This window comes from Protopterus annectens, chromosome 10.part0 (assembly GCF_019279795.1).
Source record: "Protopterus annectens isolate FY-2018-M chromosome 10.part0, PAN1.0, whole genome shotgun sequence".
Lineage (NCBI taxonomy): Eukaryota > Metazoa > Chordata > Ceratodontiformes > Protopteridae > Protopterus > Protopterus annectens.
The window spans coordinates 766,166,985-766,184,196 of NC_056744.1; the positions used below are offsets into that span (position 1 = coordinate 766,166,985).

The following is a 17,212-nucleotide window of genomic DNA, read 5'->3' on the forward strand; positions in this document are numbered from 1 at the left end:
GGGCCATGAGTGACGTCTGCCTGTACCTTTCCTCAGAACTTCTCTGCCACCAGTTGAACGTCAGCACTTTGTGCCGTCTTCACCGTCATATGTTCAAGTTTCTGAGATAAGTGCCCCATTGGGGCTGTTTCTGATTCCTTTTTGTCACTGCATGTCTTACATGTCATCCAGGAATGGAAAGTGCAGGTGCGGTCATCAGGTCCCCTATAAGGATGCCCATGAACTCTGCCTTTTCTGTCTAGGGCCTACCCACGACCATCTTACTTGCGTGATCTGTCAGGCCTTCATCCCTAAGACACTCAATAGTCGTCTGCATGCTTTGAACATTTACGTAGAGAATCAGCATCTTAAATGCTTAGCGTTAGGAATGGAAGGGTCATCTGGATAGTCCATAGAATCCCCTAAAAAGAAGTCCAAGGTTTCCAGGCCTGAACTTGCTGCTGCTCCTCCTCCACCAGACTTCCCTCCTGTGGCCAAATTTCGCCTGGAGGAACATTCGGAGTCTGCCATTAGAGGTACAGCAGGTACTCCTCGGGAGGCTGCAGAACCTAGGGCAGAAGGCACATCCAGAGAGGACTTGCAGGCATCGCCTGCCAATGATGAAGGGGGGAACCTCAGGTTCTTACGGCTGCCCAGACAGGCCCTTACACTGCATCCACTGCTTCCCTGCAAACAGAATCTACGTCTCTCTCCGAGAGTAGGCCTTTCCTAGGACCTAAGCCTTGTAGGCCTTCACTTAAAAAGAAACACAAAACTAATCATCTCTTCCCTCCTGCTGAAAGCCAACCTTATTGGCAGGCTTTTTCTCAGAGTCTTTTTAATGCCTTTATAGCCCTTAGACCTGCCATGCCTGTTTCCCCACAGGCTGGTCATCCTCCTATTAGTCCCAGGCCTCAGACTGAGGAAATTATCCAACCTGAATCTGAGCACTCTTCAGACTCCTGTCTTAGATGCCTTCTCCTCTTGGGAATACTTCTCCAGAGGAAAAATCTGCTGAGGCTGATTTCCCCAGGAGAGGACCTCACCTTTGGGGAGACAATTTCTAAAATGAGAGAACATTTTCAGTGGGACTCTTCTGAAATGTCAGAGGTCCAAAAAAGATATTGTGAGCTTCTGCAGATGGAAAGCCGTGCTCCTTCTGCAATTCCTCCAGTGTTACCAGCTTTCTTTGGATGCTTTTAATGCTGCCTCTCTTAATCCTGATTCACAACCACCTGCACCTAGAAGGCCTGACAGGTTTTACAAAGTCCCTGAAGGGGCAAACTTTTTGATAAAATGCCGTGTTGCTGACCCTGCCACTGTCTCAGTTTCAGCAGACAAGCCATCTAAGCTACTTCCCTCCACATCTGTCCTTCCCACAGACAAAGACCATGGAGCGGCTTGGTAAAAAGATATATACTTCTGGCTACCCTGGCCTTTAGGGCAGTGAATTACCAGATGTATATGTCCAAATATGCCTTGTCTCTTTTGACCCAGGCTACCAAGCTTTTAGCTGGCCTTCCTGACTCATCTTCCAAGGTTCAAATCTCCAGTCTAATTTCCCTGTCTTCTCAAGTTGCTAGACATTCAATTAGATACAGCTATGATGCTGAAGAAGCTTCTGCCAGGTCTGCAGCCTCAGCTTCAGTCCTCAGAAGATATTCATGGTTAAGGCTACAACCCTTACCTGATGATATTAGGGCCAAATTACTGGATGCACCCCTGGATAACTGTGCCCTTTTTGGATCTAAAGTGGCTGAGTTATTTAAGGCCCTTCAGCAAAAAGAGATGGAACTGCAGGATTTAAAACACCTGTTTGTCTCTCCTATTCCCAAATTTCACAGGAACTATCCCTCAAAGACTCAGTTCATGAGGAGACACTCTGTCCCAGCCCCCCATGCCAAGACAAGAAAGGGCACTAGGAAACAGCAGACCCATTCTAAGCCTTCTCAACCCCCCTGCCCAGAAACCACCCTTTCAGGACAAGGTAGGTAGCTTCTGACTGCCTGTCTTCACTGCCACCCCCCCGACTTTTTTCCTCTGTCTCTAAGGCTGTCTCACTGTCTACACGTTTGGCAAAACATTATCTCAGACAGATGGGTCTTTTCCATCATAGAAAAGGGTTATTTTATGACCTGTATAATTTCCCCTTATCCTAGGGGATTCCCCAGCCACCCAAATATCAACTTCCCTTTTTCCAACCAATCACAGCCAGCCTCCTTTCACAAGGAACCATACGACCAGTTCCTCTGGCAGAAAAAGGAAAGGGGTTCTATTCCAGACTCTTCCTAGTTCCCAGGAAGGATGGACCTTGGAGACCTATCCTGGATCTCTCCTACCTTAATCTTTTCTTACAGGTGCTCACCATTTTTATGCTTACCCTTCAGACCTTTTTTCCTTTAGTGATAACTTAGGATTTCTAGCCACCTTGGACATAAAAGATGCCTACCTCCATATCCCTATAAAGTCCAACTACAGAAAATATTTACGCTTCGCTGTTGATTCGTTACATATTCAGTTCTTGGCCTTGCCCTTTGGATTCTCTATGCTCCAAGGATCTTCACCAAGTGTCTGTCTCTTTTATTGCAGGATCCAAGGGATTCAGATTTTCCCATACCTGGATGACCTCCAGATTCAGACAGAATGCTCCAGATCCCTACAGACCCAACTTGTCAAGTCATCTCAGTCCTGCAGGCACTGAGATTCATCGTAAACTTCCCCAAGTCCAACCGGAGTCCTTTCCAGGGCCAATTTTTCCTAGGCTGCAGGATAAGGACAGGTGTTATGAAAGCATTCCTTCCACCCCAAAAAGTGGAAACCCTGAGGCAATATCTGGCCTCCGGTCTCAAAGTCACTGCTTTGACAGCCAAACAGTATCTCAGACTGCTGGGTCATATGGCTTCCACTATAACCATGCTGCCTCTGGCAAGACTGCACATGAGAAAATTACTATGGTATCTGAAGTCCACATGAGCCCAACACTCACACTCCTTGGACTTCGGCATCCCCTTCCTTCCTTGCCTAAAGAAGGAGATTCTGTGGTGATTGAACCAAGCCACATTCAACCCAGGACTTCCATTAGTACCCCTTGCACCAGTCCAAGAAATGTACACAGATGCCTCAGATCTGGGCTGGGGGGGGGCTACTTTGGGCAGCCTGAAAATGCAGGGTACCTGGTCACACACCTTCAAGCGGGAACACATCAACTTCAGGGAAATGAGAGCTGTCCTATTTGCCCTAACAGCCTTCTTTCATGCTCTAAAACAAGGTCCCCTGAAATTCTTCACAGACAACACTACAGTTCTATGGTAGGTGAACAAACAGGGCAGAACCAAATCTTATTTGCTTTGAAGACTTGCTCTCCAAGCCTGGTACCTGGCAGCCCAACACGGAGTCTCCCTGCAAGCAGTTAACATCCCTTCAGCTCAGAACATTCAGGTAGACACCTTGAGCAGGTCCACGTCACAATCCCATGAATGGATGCTTCACAGGGATGTGTTTCTGGACATTGTTCACAGGTGGGGTACACCACAAATAGATCTGTTTGCCTCCCCTCTAAACAGACAGTAACCACTGATGTTATGTAGTCCAATCTCGCCTACATTCTTACTCACGGGTTCGGAGCCGAATATCGGCTCTGACTCGGCCAACTTTTATTTTCTAGCACGAAGACTCTTATTGGCTGGGCTAAACAGGTATCCCATGTTGCACTGCTCCATAGCCCCAGATCTCATTTGCCGCTCATGTAGCTAGGACGTGGTCTCGCTTGGCTGTGGCTAAGTACCTCTAAATTTCTATTTTCTCTTCAGAAAATTGTTGCTAGTCTAACAAAAGCTATTTTCATAGCTATTTCTTCTGGTTTACTATTTAAATTTTGTTGAAGTGTTGTCTGTGTGCGAGTTGGTATCCCTAACTGTTCCAGTGGGCTAGGCCTGTTTAAATTAGAGGACCTAGTCCTCCTTTTTGTGTAGTGTTTTACCTTAAACTTTCCTAGTTTTAGTGAGTAGTTTTTCCTGGTTGAATTGTGTGTTGTAGGTTTTCAAAGAACCGTTTAACTTAGAGGTTCTTTGACGTTTTTTGTCTGTAGTGATAGTTTCCTGCCTTGCTGTTTTTCGGCCTTTACTGCTTTTCGGCTAAGTCATCTCCTTGGTCTTGGTGTTGAGTAGTTTAGTTGAGATGTCTAAGGTTCAAAAGGAACATAAACCTTCAGGTTTTAAGAAATGTTCCAAATGTAACTACAAGATGTCCATTACGGACGGACATTCTGTATGTGTGTATTGCCTAGGAGCAATTCATTTGCAAGAATCCTGTAGCTTCTGCCACGCCTTCAGTCCGAGGGTGCTACAGGAAAGAAAAATAAACTTATATTGAAGGGACTCCTAAAACCTTCGTTTGAGGAGTCTTTAGACTCCACTTCTAGTACCCAATCCAAGTCTAAGGCTTCGAAGGCGAAGAAAAGGTCTCCAGCTCCGTCTGTCTCCTCGGAGCCACCAGTGAAAACTTCTAAACTGGACTCTACCTCCTCGGCTCCTCTGTCCTCGGGGCTGCAGGAGGTATCTGATGTTCATAGTGTTACCCTGCTGCAGTCATCACACTTGGGTTATCCTGTCGTCAGGCGGTCCTGCAGTCGACCGGAATTCCAAAGTCTTGGTCCGGCGTCAGTTGCTGTCGCTTCTTCCCTGACGTCAGTCCGCCAGGGGTATATATAATGCATCCGACGCCATTTTCTTCAGTCTTTCTTGCTGCGCGGTGCCTGAAGCAGAAGCAGTTCGCAAGTGCCGGTCGGCCGACTCCTGAGATTTTCAAAGTCGAATTTCAGATCCAAAGTCTTCAATAAAGCTAAGTACCCGCTAGAAACTTTTCTTGCCTCAGACCGATGTCAGAAAAAGTTAATAATTGTATTTCTTGTGGGAAGCAAATACCTCATAAGGATTTTCACTCTTACTGCATACCTTGCCTAGGCCCAGACCACGACGTCACTGGTTGTCGTTTCTGTGCTAGGTTTAATAAGTGTACTATAAAAAGATGCTTTGATTTCGCACGACACTTTTTCGGTAGAAAATTCAACTACACAATGCCGTCGGAGCAACCGACTACCAGCGTGCACAAAAACCGCAAGGATAAGGACAGGCAGCCTAGGCCTAAGCCAGACTCCGAGGCCCCGGCTGGACCAGTCTCCAGTTCACCGGTCTTCAGTGAGGCTCCGACGCAGCCCCTGACTACCGCAGATTTGGAACCCGAGACCACTTCGGAGCCTTTGGCGGAGAGCGCTAGGCCGACGCAGCCATTTTGTTCAGCCCCTACCGAAGACTCTGCAGAAAGAGATGCCGGTGCTGCAGAAACACCTTCGGTTTCTGAATGCATCTTCAGACCGACGACGCTCACCATAAAAACGTTTCCTAAGCTCAAGACTCCTATTAAACCTAAAAAGACTGCACTGCAGTCTCCAGTTCAAGGCCCCATGCCTAAGAAACAGATGCTTAAAATGGCTGAAGATTTGATCTCTTTAATCAGGGGTTCCCAACCCCCACCTGACAAAAGGCCTAGACAAGAGGAAGATTATGCCTCCTCTGATCAAGTGTCTATTTCCTCAGGCTCCTCTAAGGGCCAGGATTACTCCTTCTCCCCTTATGAAGATTCTGATGCTGAGGATTCTATTCCCTCAGCTTCTCCTCCTGAAGACTACTCCTTTGGGGAAACTTTACACACTATGAGGGAACATTTTCACTGGGAAGGTCAGGACTACTCTGACTCAAAGAAAAGGCTCAGAGAGTTTCTTTTACTCTCCCAGCACAGACCACTCGCCATCCCCCCAGTTTTAGACATTGTGGATGATGTTTACTTAGAATCTAGTTTGAACCCAGATTCTCTGCCTCCTGCTCCAGCCAAACCAGACAGATACTATAGAGTACCTGATTCACACAAATTCCTTTATAAAAGTCCTGTTGCTGATCTAGAGACGATCTCCCAAGGTCCCAAAGGGGCTAAGGCTTCTATGGCAAAAAATCCTGTACCCTCTGAAAGGGACTCCAGAGCACTAGACAGGTGGGGGGAAAATGTTTACACCTCAGCCACTCTAGCTATGAGAGCACTAAATTGCCAATTTCACATGCTAAAATATCAGCAATTTCTCATATCTCAGCTAAAACAAAAAATGAGCACACTCCCTCAACAGTCTGAATTGAAAGAAATGCAGGATCTGTTGCATGCAGCTGAACAGGTGGGCAAACATATTTTACAATGTGGGTTTGATTCTTTGGAGGCTTCCTGCAGAGCAGCTGTCACTGGGTCTGTTATACGTAGACATGCTTGGTTAAAGGAACAAACTCTGCCTGATCATGTTAAAGCAAAGCTTCTAGATGCTCCCTTACAGCAGGATGTTCTATTTGGAGTTAAGGCAGAAGAAGTCTTAAAGAAAATGGAGGATAAGGCAAAATGTATGCAGACAGTCAAAGATTTTCTACAGGTACAGCCCCCTCGCTTCAGCAGAAATTGGCCAACTAAAAATTGGTCCTTTCCAGCTACCGACAGACCACAGAGGGGTAAATACAGACGTCCAAGAGGCAGAAGACAACCACAAGCCCAATACAAACCTCGACAATGGGGCACTGCAACACAGAAGGGAGGAGAAGACAGGCCCCAATCCACCAGAAGGCAAACTCAGTGACTTGCACCTCATCTGGCCAAGCAACAGTCTCTTGGCAGCTCCCTTGGGAGGAAAACTCACACTTTTTTCAGACAACTGGCACATTGTCACAAAGGACAAATGGGTCCTAGACATAATTTCACGAGGATACAGATTCCATTTCCACACCTTGCCAATGAAAAGAGGAATGCCAAACCTGCCACAAAATCAATGGGCAGAGGCACAAAAACAAATTACAGCTCTCATGGATATGAGAGCCATTCAACTGGTACCTACACGAGAGCAAGGCCAAGGATTTTACTCAAGACTCTTTCTAGTCCCCAGAAAGGACAATGCCTGGAGACCAATTCTGGACCTTTCAATTCTAAACACCTTCTTACAAGTACCCAAATTCAAGATGCTAACTCTACAGCAGCTTCTTCCCATGTTGGGCAAGAAAGCATGGCTAGTAACGTTGGACCTCAAGGAGGCATACCTGCATGTCCCTATCAGACAAAGTTGTAGAAGATACCTCCGTTTCATTGCAGGTCCAACCCATTACCAATTCTCTGCACTGCCCTTTGGCTTATCTACTGCACCCAGGGTCTTCACAAAATGCCTGGCACCAGTAATTGCATACTGCAGACAAAGAGGAATACAAATATACCCATACCTGGACGACTGCCTCATTCAAGCAGAAAGCAAGGACATCCTCTTACAACATCTGGCTTTTGTAAAACATCTTCTAAGTTGCCTGGGGTACACAGTAAACGAAAAGAAATCAAAACTAGTACCCTCACAAAATATGACATTCCTGGGTGCCAGCTTGAATACAAAGGCCCAGAAGGATTATCTGACGCCAGACAAACAGCTACAACTGACTCAATATTTCAAAACAATGGCAACAAAGACCCTACTCCCTGCAAGAAAAATTCTGCAGGCCTTGGGCTTCATGGCATCTTGCATACTACTAATACCATTTGCAAAGCTGCATATGAGGAAATTACAGTGGTACCTAAAAAGCGTATGGTCTCAACACAGCCACAGCTTGGACACAATGATATCTCTCATTCCGTGCCTACAACAGGAGTTTCTATGGTGGTCACAGGCATGTCACCTCAATAAGGGTCAGCCTTTCATCTTGCCCCCAGCCAGGCAAACTATGACAACAGATGCATCGGACTACGCCTGAGGGCACACATGGCAGGACAGTGCGTTCAAGACATATGGACTGCAGATCAAAGAAATCTGCACATCAATCAAAAAGAGATGCTAGCTGTACAGAATGCTCTGACAGCCTTCAAGAACCTTTTACATCCAGGACAACCTACAATAAGGACGGACAACACCACAGTAATGTGGTACATAAACAAACAAGGAGGTACACACTCCTACCCCCTATGCAGACAAGCAACGACCTTGTGAAACACAGCACTGGCTTACCAAGTTCAGTTACAAGCTCACTTCCTGCCAGGAAAAAAGAACACATTGGCAGACGACCTCAGCAGAAACATCATGGATCCCCACGAGTGGAAGCTGGATCCACAAGTATTTGAAATGATAACTCAAAAATGGGGCCTTCCAGACATAGACCTGTTTGCCAGCCCCCAAAACTATCAGCTAACAAAATTTTGTACAAGGACACTTCACCATCAAGCTTGGAAAGTGGACGCACTCTCATTCAGTTGGAAAAACCTGACAGTATATGCCTTCCCTCCATTGCCTCTCCTCACAAAGGTGCTACTGAAAATCAGAAAGGAGAGACCACGACTGATACTCATAGCCCCAGACTGGCCACGCCAGCACTGGTACCCACTATTGAGGAATATGGCCCAAGGCCCACCTTGGATTTTGCCACAAATTGCTCATTTGCTCACACAGCAAAACAATCAGATTCTACACAGCCAGCTCAAAACCTTAAATCTGGCTGCATGACAAATCAACTAAGCATCCAACCAGCTCCTCTTTCACAAGCACTTATGGAGGTTCTTCTGGAAGCTAGGAGGCCCAGCACCAGGAAGGCCTACTCGGACAAATGGAAAAGATTTTGCGCCTGGAACCAAGCTAAAGGTCAAAACACACTTCAGCCTCACATGCATCAGATTCTACAGTATTTTACTGAGATGTTGCACAAAGGACTTTCTTTTTCTTCCATTAAAATCCATGCATCAGCTATTTCAGCCCACTACAACACGGATCCACCCTTATTTCCGCATCCACTTCTAAGGCAGTTTCTCAGAGGGGTAAAAAACATTAGACCTCCCAGGAGAGCACCTACACCAACATGGGAGCTCAATTTTGTTCTGGAAAAACTTACGCTACCTCCCTTTGAACCAGCTTTCTCTGCAGATCTACAGTTTCTATCGTGGAAGATTGCCCTGCTGCTAGCAATAACTTCAGCTAGAAGAGTCTCAGAACTGCAGGCACTAATGGCAGTGGAACCTTTCCTCATTTTCCATCAAGACAGAGTTTCTCTACGTACTAATCCTTCCTTCATGCCCAAGTTGGTTTCCAGTGTGGCTTTAAATCAAACCATCTACTTACCCACCTTTTTCCCAAATCCACAGAACAAAGGAGAAAGACTCCTGCATTCCTTGGACATTCACAGGCAACTTCGTTACTACTTGGATAAAACTAAGGTTTTCAGAAAATCTGACCAGCTCTTTGTATCCTATGCTACAGCTTCACAAGGGAAGGCTATATCAAAACAAACCATTTTCAAATGGATAGGACATTGCATTCGTTTTTGCTATACCCATCATGGAAAACCAGTTCCTGCTACCATTAGGCCCCACTCTACCAGGGCAACAGCTACATCTACAGCCTTCCTCAGGGGGGTTCCAACCAAGGAGATTTTGGAAGCTGCAACTTGGAGTTCAGTACACACCTTTACCAAACACTACCACTTACCACTTTACTCTAAGACTAGAGCTGGCTTTGCCACTGCAGTCCTGCAGGGCCTTCTAGCCTCCTCTAACCCTCTATGAATCCTCCACCCATCCTTAGCTTTGGGATTCTACCCAAGTGTGATGACTGCAGCAGGGTAACACGATGAACATAGTACAGTTTTGTACCTACCATAAATGTAGATGTTTGAGTGTAATACCCTGCTGCAGTCCAGGTTACCCCCCTCCATCCCCTCTGATCTAACTGACTAAATCTCTACAAAACCTTCCTGATCTATTTGCTTATAGCTAGAGGGATTTTGTGTTTGTGCTAAAAACTTCATAAATTGGTACTAATTCCTGACCACCTTTTTGGGGGCACCTGACATCTGGGGCAAGAAAAACTGAAGAAAATGGTGTCGGATGCATTATATATACCCCTGGCGCACTGACGTCAGGGAAGATGCGACAGCAACCGACGCCGGACCAAGACTTTGGAATTCCGGCCAACTGCGGGACCGCCTGACGACAGGATAACCCAAGTGTGATGACTGCAGCAGGGTGTACACTCGAACATCTACATTTATGGTAGGTGCAAAACTGTACTTTGTGCTGGAATCGACCTTGGCTCCAATTTTATTGGAACCCATTCAGAGCCGGTCTCCCAGTGTTAGACATGGTTCTCCTGATAGGAGATCCCAATCCCCCTCTCTGTCCTCCAAATCCTCCAGGCTTTCCAGTTTGGATGTTGATAGGGTGGTTCAGAGGCTCCTGCAGTCGCCGGTGTTGGCTTAATTATTTTTGGCTCCGACCCAGTCGGCTCCGGAGCCCATCCCGATGTTTGTGTCGATGGTTCCTCCTCCGAGCACTCCCTTGTCTTCGGAGCCGGAGTGCTCCGCTCCGAGTGATGTTCTTGTGCCGGCTCTGATACCCCTCAAGGGTTTATCGGTGCCGACATCGGCTTCAACCATGTCGGCTCCGTCCACAGGTTTCGGTACTCGAGTTTCCTCTGTTGGGCCCGAGGGGGATACCTCGGGACATCTGTCGGTTCCAAGCCTCCCCCTCTGTGCTTCGGCTCGGGGAACCCCAACCCCGATCATGGCCTCGGAGACTGGTCGGTCCTCGGATTCGGGGGGGACCCGCCTTTGAGGCCATGAGGAGCGCACTGGCCAGATCTTCAGTTACATCACCCGGATCGGTCATTCCGTCCCCTTCCACCCCGGCTAGAGATTCTCATACCCCCTATCAGTAGATGGTGGGAGCCCAAAGGTCTGGGGATACCCCCATGAGCGGTCCCCAACTTTCTGAGGGTCCCTCAGAGTCCGTGTCTGAGGAGCCCCCCAGAAAGAAGTTGTGCAAGAGGAAGCACATAGACTCCCAGGAAGAGTCTCTCACTTCTGATACCGACCTCGAGGAGTCAGAGGGGTCCCCCAAGTCATCCTCTGATGACGTCTCTTTCTCCGACATCCTGGAGATATTGAGACAGAGAGGCGACTGGCCATCCAAAACCCCCTCTGAGGAGGAGTCAGTATTTCTCAAGGGCTTTGGGGCTCAACCCTCCGCCTCCTGGGTGTGTCCACCCTTCGACGAACTCCTGGATTTAATTTGTCGAAGGGTGTGGGAGAATCCTGATTCGGTGGAACCTGTGCCCAGAAGGCCCAATAAATTTCTTTCTGCCCCCCCCCTAGTCTTCTTCCTCCGTCCATCCTCCTAACAAGGAGTCCAGGAGCATGGACCGGTACGGGAAGCGTACCCTCTCGTCAGCGACCTTCACCCTGCAGTCGCTGAACTATCTTTGTCATTTCACTCGGCTCCAGAGAGATCTCCTCAAGGAGTTAGGAGATACTGTAGCGGGTAACTACCTGAGGCATTAGCGCACACGGTTAACGCGCAGGTGTCTACCCTAAATTCAGTTGTCAACTCGTCCATGAGGTTCATTTCGTATGCAGCCGAGGGGGCGAGTAGGGCAGCTAGTTCAGGAGTAGCCCTCAGGAGGCAAGCCTGGATGCGCCTGTGTCACTTTGCGGAGGCCTTCAAGTCTTCCTTCACTGACGCCCCCTTCGATGGGTCCTCACTCTTTGGGACCAAAGTGAAAGACACCCTCACCAGATGCGAGCAGGAGGGAAAGACCCTGTCTGCCATAGGGGTCCATTTTTCCCTTCCCTCTAGGCCTTACCCCAAGGCTCAGAGAAGAGGGAAGATGTGGTTCAAGAAATCACAGAAGTCTTTCCCTGCTGCACAAAGTGAGTCTCCCTCCAGAGGCAGAGGTGGGGGAGGTTATTCTGGAAGACGCCGCCGTAGAGGCAGAGGAGGCCCCCGCAACTCGGGAGACCGTGATTCCTTTCGCGGTTCCTCTTACCATCGTTCCTGATGTCTTGCCTGACTGTGCTATTCCAGAGCCAGTTGGGGGCCACATTTCGTTGTACCCGGAAGCCTGGGAAAGCATCACCCAGGATCAATGGGTGCTACGAATAGTTTCTGGAGGTTATACCATTCCCTTTGTGTCAGATCCCCCTCCAGTCAGGAGAATCCCGGACGTTCCACCCAGTCAAAGGGATCATGCAGCACTAGAAGTCTCAAAGCTGCTAAAGAAAGGAGTCATCTAACCTATCCCCTCAGACCAAATCGGATTAGGGACTTACTCAAGACTCTTTTTGGTGCCGAAAAGAACAGGGGACCTGAGACCCATTCTAGATCTCAGCCGATTAAGCCACTACGTTCTGAAGTCCAAGTTCCGAATGGTCACCCTTCAATTCATTTTCCTGCTGCTGGGAAAAGAAGTGTGGATGTGCTCCATCGATCTCAAGGATGCTTACTACCATATCAAAATGGAGAGGGCATCCAGGAGTCACTTACGCTTCCGGCTGGGAGCCAGTCATTTTCAGTTTTGTACCCTGCCCTTTGGTCTCACCACAGCCCCCAGGGTGTTTACCAAGTGCTTGGCAGTGGTGACAGCTCACTTGAGACGTCAAGGATTCCAAGTGTTTCCATACCTGGACAACTGGCTCCTCACCGCCCCCACCAGGCATCTTCTAATCCGGGCCAGGGACGCTACCATTACCCTCTGTCAACAACTAGGAATTACCTTGAACAGGGAAAAATCTGCCTTGCTGCCCTTACAGCGTGTCACATTTATAGGCGCAGAGCTAGACACCATCCAAATGCGAGCCTTCCTGCCCCAAGAAAGGATCGGAGTGTTGCAGAATCAGGTTCATGCTTTATTACCCCTCAGGAAAGTACAAGCGAGATGGGTACTTCAGCTTCTGGGATCCATGGCGGCTACCATTATGTTAGTGCCTCTAGCGAGATTACACATGAGGCTTCTTCAGTGGCACCTCTTTGCCCAATGGTCCTTTCCGAAACTGCCCCTTTCCCACCAGATCCTACTCACGGATTGATGCAAGCAGGATCTCCGTTAGTGGCTATGCTCCACCAATCTAGACGAGGGAAAACCATTTGTCCCTTCGTCACCTGTCGCCACGGTGACCACGGACGCCTCCCAGATGGGATGGGGGGGCATTATCTTGGCAGGACAGTCCAAGGCACGTGGCAAGATCACGAGGTACATTTGCACATCAGTGTTTTAGAGATGAGAGCGGTGTTATTGGCGTTGCGGGCACTTCAGAGCTCTCTTCCTCTGGGAACGATTGCAATTTACTCGGACAATATGTCCATTGTGTGGTACCTAAACAAGCAAGGAGGACCCAGATCTTACCCCTTGTGCAGAGAGGCCATGCGAGTGTGGCAGTGGGCAGTGTCTTCCCAATAGTTTTTAGTGGCAACGCACATTCCAGGGAAGGCCAATGTGATAGCAGACAGGCTGAGCAGAGCTTTCCTGATGCCCTACGAGTGGTCCCTGAACCTTCTGGTTGCAGAACAGGTTTTCAGCAGGTGGGGTCAGCCTTGCTGTGATCTTTTTGCCAGCCCCCTCAATGCCAAATGCAGCAGCTACTTCACCCTGATCCCCCCACAGGGGGAGTCACCCAGGGATGCTCTAGTCCACGATTGGCCCTCCGGTCTGCTCTATGCTTGCCCTCCATTCCCTCTGTTACCAAGAGTGATTCAGAAAGCCATAACCTTGAGAAGCAAGATGATTCTAATTGCCCCACACTGGCCTCGTCAAGTCTGGTTCTCCTTTCTTCATCAATTCGCGGTGGACAGTCCTTGGATTCTGGACCCAGTACCAGACCTACTGACGCACATGTTGGGGCAGTTCCACCCCTCCCTGCGGACCCTCTGGTTAATAGCCTGGTTACTCCACTTCCATCGTTAGTCAGACTTCGTCGTTTTTCGCCTGAGGTGGTACACATTCTATCCTCTGCTCATAAGTCTTCCACCAAGAAGATTTATTCCAGCAAATGGAAGAGATTTTCCATTTGGGCTCAGGCCCAAGGACTTGACCCTTACACAGCCCCAATACCTGCTGTTTTGGATTTTTTGTCCATGCTCTTTCGACAAGGTTTTGCCCCTGCTACCATTAAAGTGTAGCTGGCTGCAATTTCTAATTTTCATACCTCCTACGAGCCTTCCCTTATGGCACATAAACTATATAAGGCCTTTCTGAAGGGCACCTTGTTACTCCAGCCTCCTGTGTCAGAACCCATCATGCCCTGGGATCTTGCAAGCCTTGACTTCCCCACGTTTTGAACCGGCTGCCTCCTGTGAGTTAAAGTTTCTGTCTTGGAAGACTGCTTTCCTAATAGCCATCACATCAGCTAGACGGGTGTCAGAGATTCAAGTCTTGTCCATCAAACCCCCGTATTTAATCTTCCATAAGGATAGGGTTTCTCTTAGACCCAATCCATCCTTTCTTCCTAAAGTAACATCTACTGTTAATCTCAATCAGTCTATCGAACTGCCAGTTTTCTTCCCTCAATTCTCGAACAAAGCAGAGTTTAGATTTCATCAATTGGACGTGCACAGGTAATTACGATTCTTCTTACACAGGCAAAACAACTATGAAAAGCTGACCAATTGTTTGTGTCTTTTTCAGAAAGTAGAGCAGGATCCCCCATTTCCAAAGTTACAATCTCCAGATGGATTTCAAGTTGTATTTCCTTTATTTACTCCTCTGCAGGCAGAAATCTACCGTTCCCAGTCAAGGCTCACTCTACTAGGGCTGTTTCTGCGTCAATAGCTTACCATGCTAGACTTTCTTTGGATGATATTTGTGCTGCAGCCACGTGGGCTTCCCCACACACCTTTATTACTCATTACAAACTGGACGTAGCTTCTAGGGGCCGGGCTTCCTTTGGTTCCACAAACCTCAGGAGTATCTTCCTTTGAGCCTCCCAGGATAGAGGTGCTGGGGACGCTGTCCCGTGAGTAAGAATGTAGGCGAGATTGGACTACATAACATCAAGAAGTTATGTACTCACCATAACGTTCGATGTATGTAGTCCATCTCAGCTCACATTCTTACGTACCCTCCCATCTGCCCCCTTCCTGGAGGATTTGGAGGCTGGAATTGGCGTTTGAGTACCCTTCAGTGGTAGTTGTTTTTTCTTATTCCCCTTGATAGTGTTCTACTGTAGTGGGTTATTGTTATGCATGAGGTGTGATTGTGGGTTTGCAGCAAACTAGATCTGGGGCTATGGAGCAGTGCAACATGGGATACCTGTTTAGCCCAGCCAATAAGAGACTTTGTGCTAGAAAATAAAAGTTGGCCGTGTCGGAGTCGATATTCGGCTCCGAACCCGTGAGTAAGAATGTGAGGCGAGATGGACTACATACATCGAACGTTATGGTGAGTACATAACTTCTTGTTTTGCACCAGGCTTCCCAGTCCTTTAGCAAGGGCAACGGATGCCTTTTTAGTCTCTTGGAAGGGGGTGTTTGTATTTGCACCCCCCCCCATTACTTCAAAAAAATCTGCTGAAGATACAGCAGAACAAACCAAACATCTTCCTGGTGGCTCCCTTTTCGCCAAGGCAGCATTGGCTCCCTCTCCTTCTGCATTTAGCCAGGGGTAATCATCACACATTACCTCACAGAGTGGACCTTCTCACACAGGACAAGGGATCCCTAATGCATCCCTGTCTGGAATCTCTGAATCTAACTGTGTGGGTGATAGAATTTTGATCCTTTCTAGACACCTTTACACTGAGGACATGCTAACAGTCCTGCAGGAGGCTAGGAAACCTAACACTAGGAGATATTTTGTCTGAATGGAAGAGATTCTCCATGTGGTGTCTACAAAGAAAGTTAGACCCATTTCAGAGTGTGGTCCCCTTAGTGTAGTTCTGTCTGTGTAAACTCTTGCAAGCAGGGTTGGCGTATTCCTCTCTTAAAGCGTACCTTGCTGCTATTTTGGCCTGTCTGCCTCTTGATCCCCCTCTAGCTTCCCAACTCCCTCCAACATTATTCCTTAAGGGAGTATTACACTTCAGGCCCCCCATGAGGCCAGTTCCACTTTCATGGGATCTGAATTATGTTTTAGAGAAACTCACTGTTGCCCCCTTTGAACCAGCTTCTAAGGGATCTCTGAAACATTGTACCTGAAAAACTGTACTCCTTGTAGTCTTCACATCAGCCAGAAGAGTGTCAGTGCTCCAGGCCTTCATGGCAACTCCTTCCTTCCACATCTTCCACAAGGATAGAGTGACCCTGAGGACCAACCCTTCCTTTATGCCCAAGGTGGTCAATGGGCTATCCTTAAATCGGGGTATTTACTTGCCCACCATCTTTCCTCACCCCCAAAATGACAGTGAGATAGTGTTACATTCCCTTGATGGTCACAGAAAACTGAGATTTTAACTTGACAAGACTAAGGTCATTAGAAATCAGAGTAACTGTCTCTTTTCACCCCAGTGTTTTGGGAAAGGCGGTGACAAAACAGACCATTTCTGCTTGGATTTCCAAGGCTATTTCCTTCTGCTACTCATTCCGTGGGAAACAAGTCAAGTCAAAAATTAAGGCCCACTCCACTAGAGCCATGGCTTCATCAGGGGCCTTCTTCAAAGGACTGGACACTGCGTCCATTCTGGCGGTGACAAAACAGACCATTTCTGCTTGGATTTCCAAGGCTATTTCTTTCTGCTACTCATTCCATGGGAAACAAGTCAAGTCAAAAATTAAGGCCCACTCCACTAGAGCCATGGCTTCATCAGGGGCCTTCTTCAAAGGACTGGACACTGCGTCCATTCTGGAGGCAGCTACATGGACATCTGTCCATACATTCACCAAACACTACAGGTTGGGTCACATCTCCAGATCCAGAGCGGGGTTTGCTAGGGCAGTCCTTGGACTGGGGTCTGACTGGGGTGTTCAGTTCTGAGGAAAGGTACATGTAGATGTCACTTTTGTGGTCCACACTCCCTAGGCCAATGTCAGACATCCCACGTACCTAGCAGTGACTACAAGCTTTTGGATACTGACCTGACATTCGGGCAGCAAGCAGAGTTTAACCCAAGAGTTTGAGTACTGCAACATGGAAGAGAAAGACATCTATGGTTTATAGTAAGATTTTACACAACTATTCTTTCACAACTTGTTTCATTTGTTAAGATTGCTTAGCAGTAACTTTTCATGCTGTCTTCTTTCTTTTATGTATTTTTAGGGAAGAGTGTGTTAGTATCCTCGTAATACTAGCCCTTTCTTACCTTGTTATTCACTTTATGTAGTTTTGGTCTATTTTAGTTTGTGGATCCTTATCTGTTCCTTTTGATGCTGGATAATAATGTATTTAAGTTTCTTTTCTTTTTTTATAATTTTTATTCATTTT

General features: G+C 47.6%; 1 protein-coding gene across 3 annotated transcripts in view; it reads left to right on the forward strand.

Moving 5' to 3' along the window:
• The window catches only part of MIER1 (MIER1 transcriptional regulator), a 1,388,802-nt gene that overhangs the window by 220,566 nt on the left and 1,151,024 nt on the right, over positions 1-17,212 (forward strand). The window lies entirely within an intron of this gene.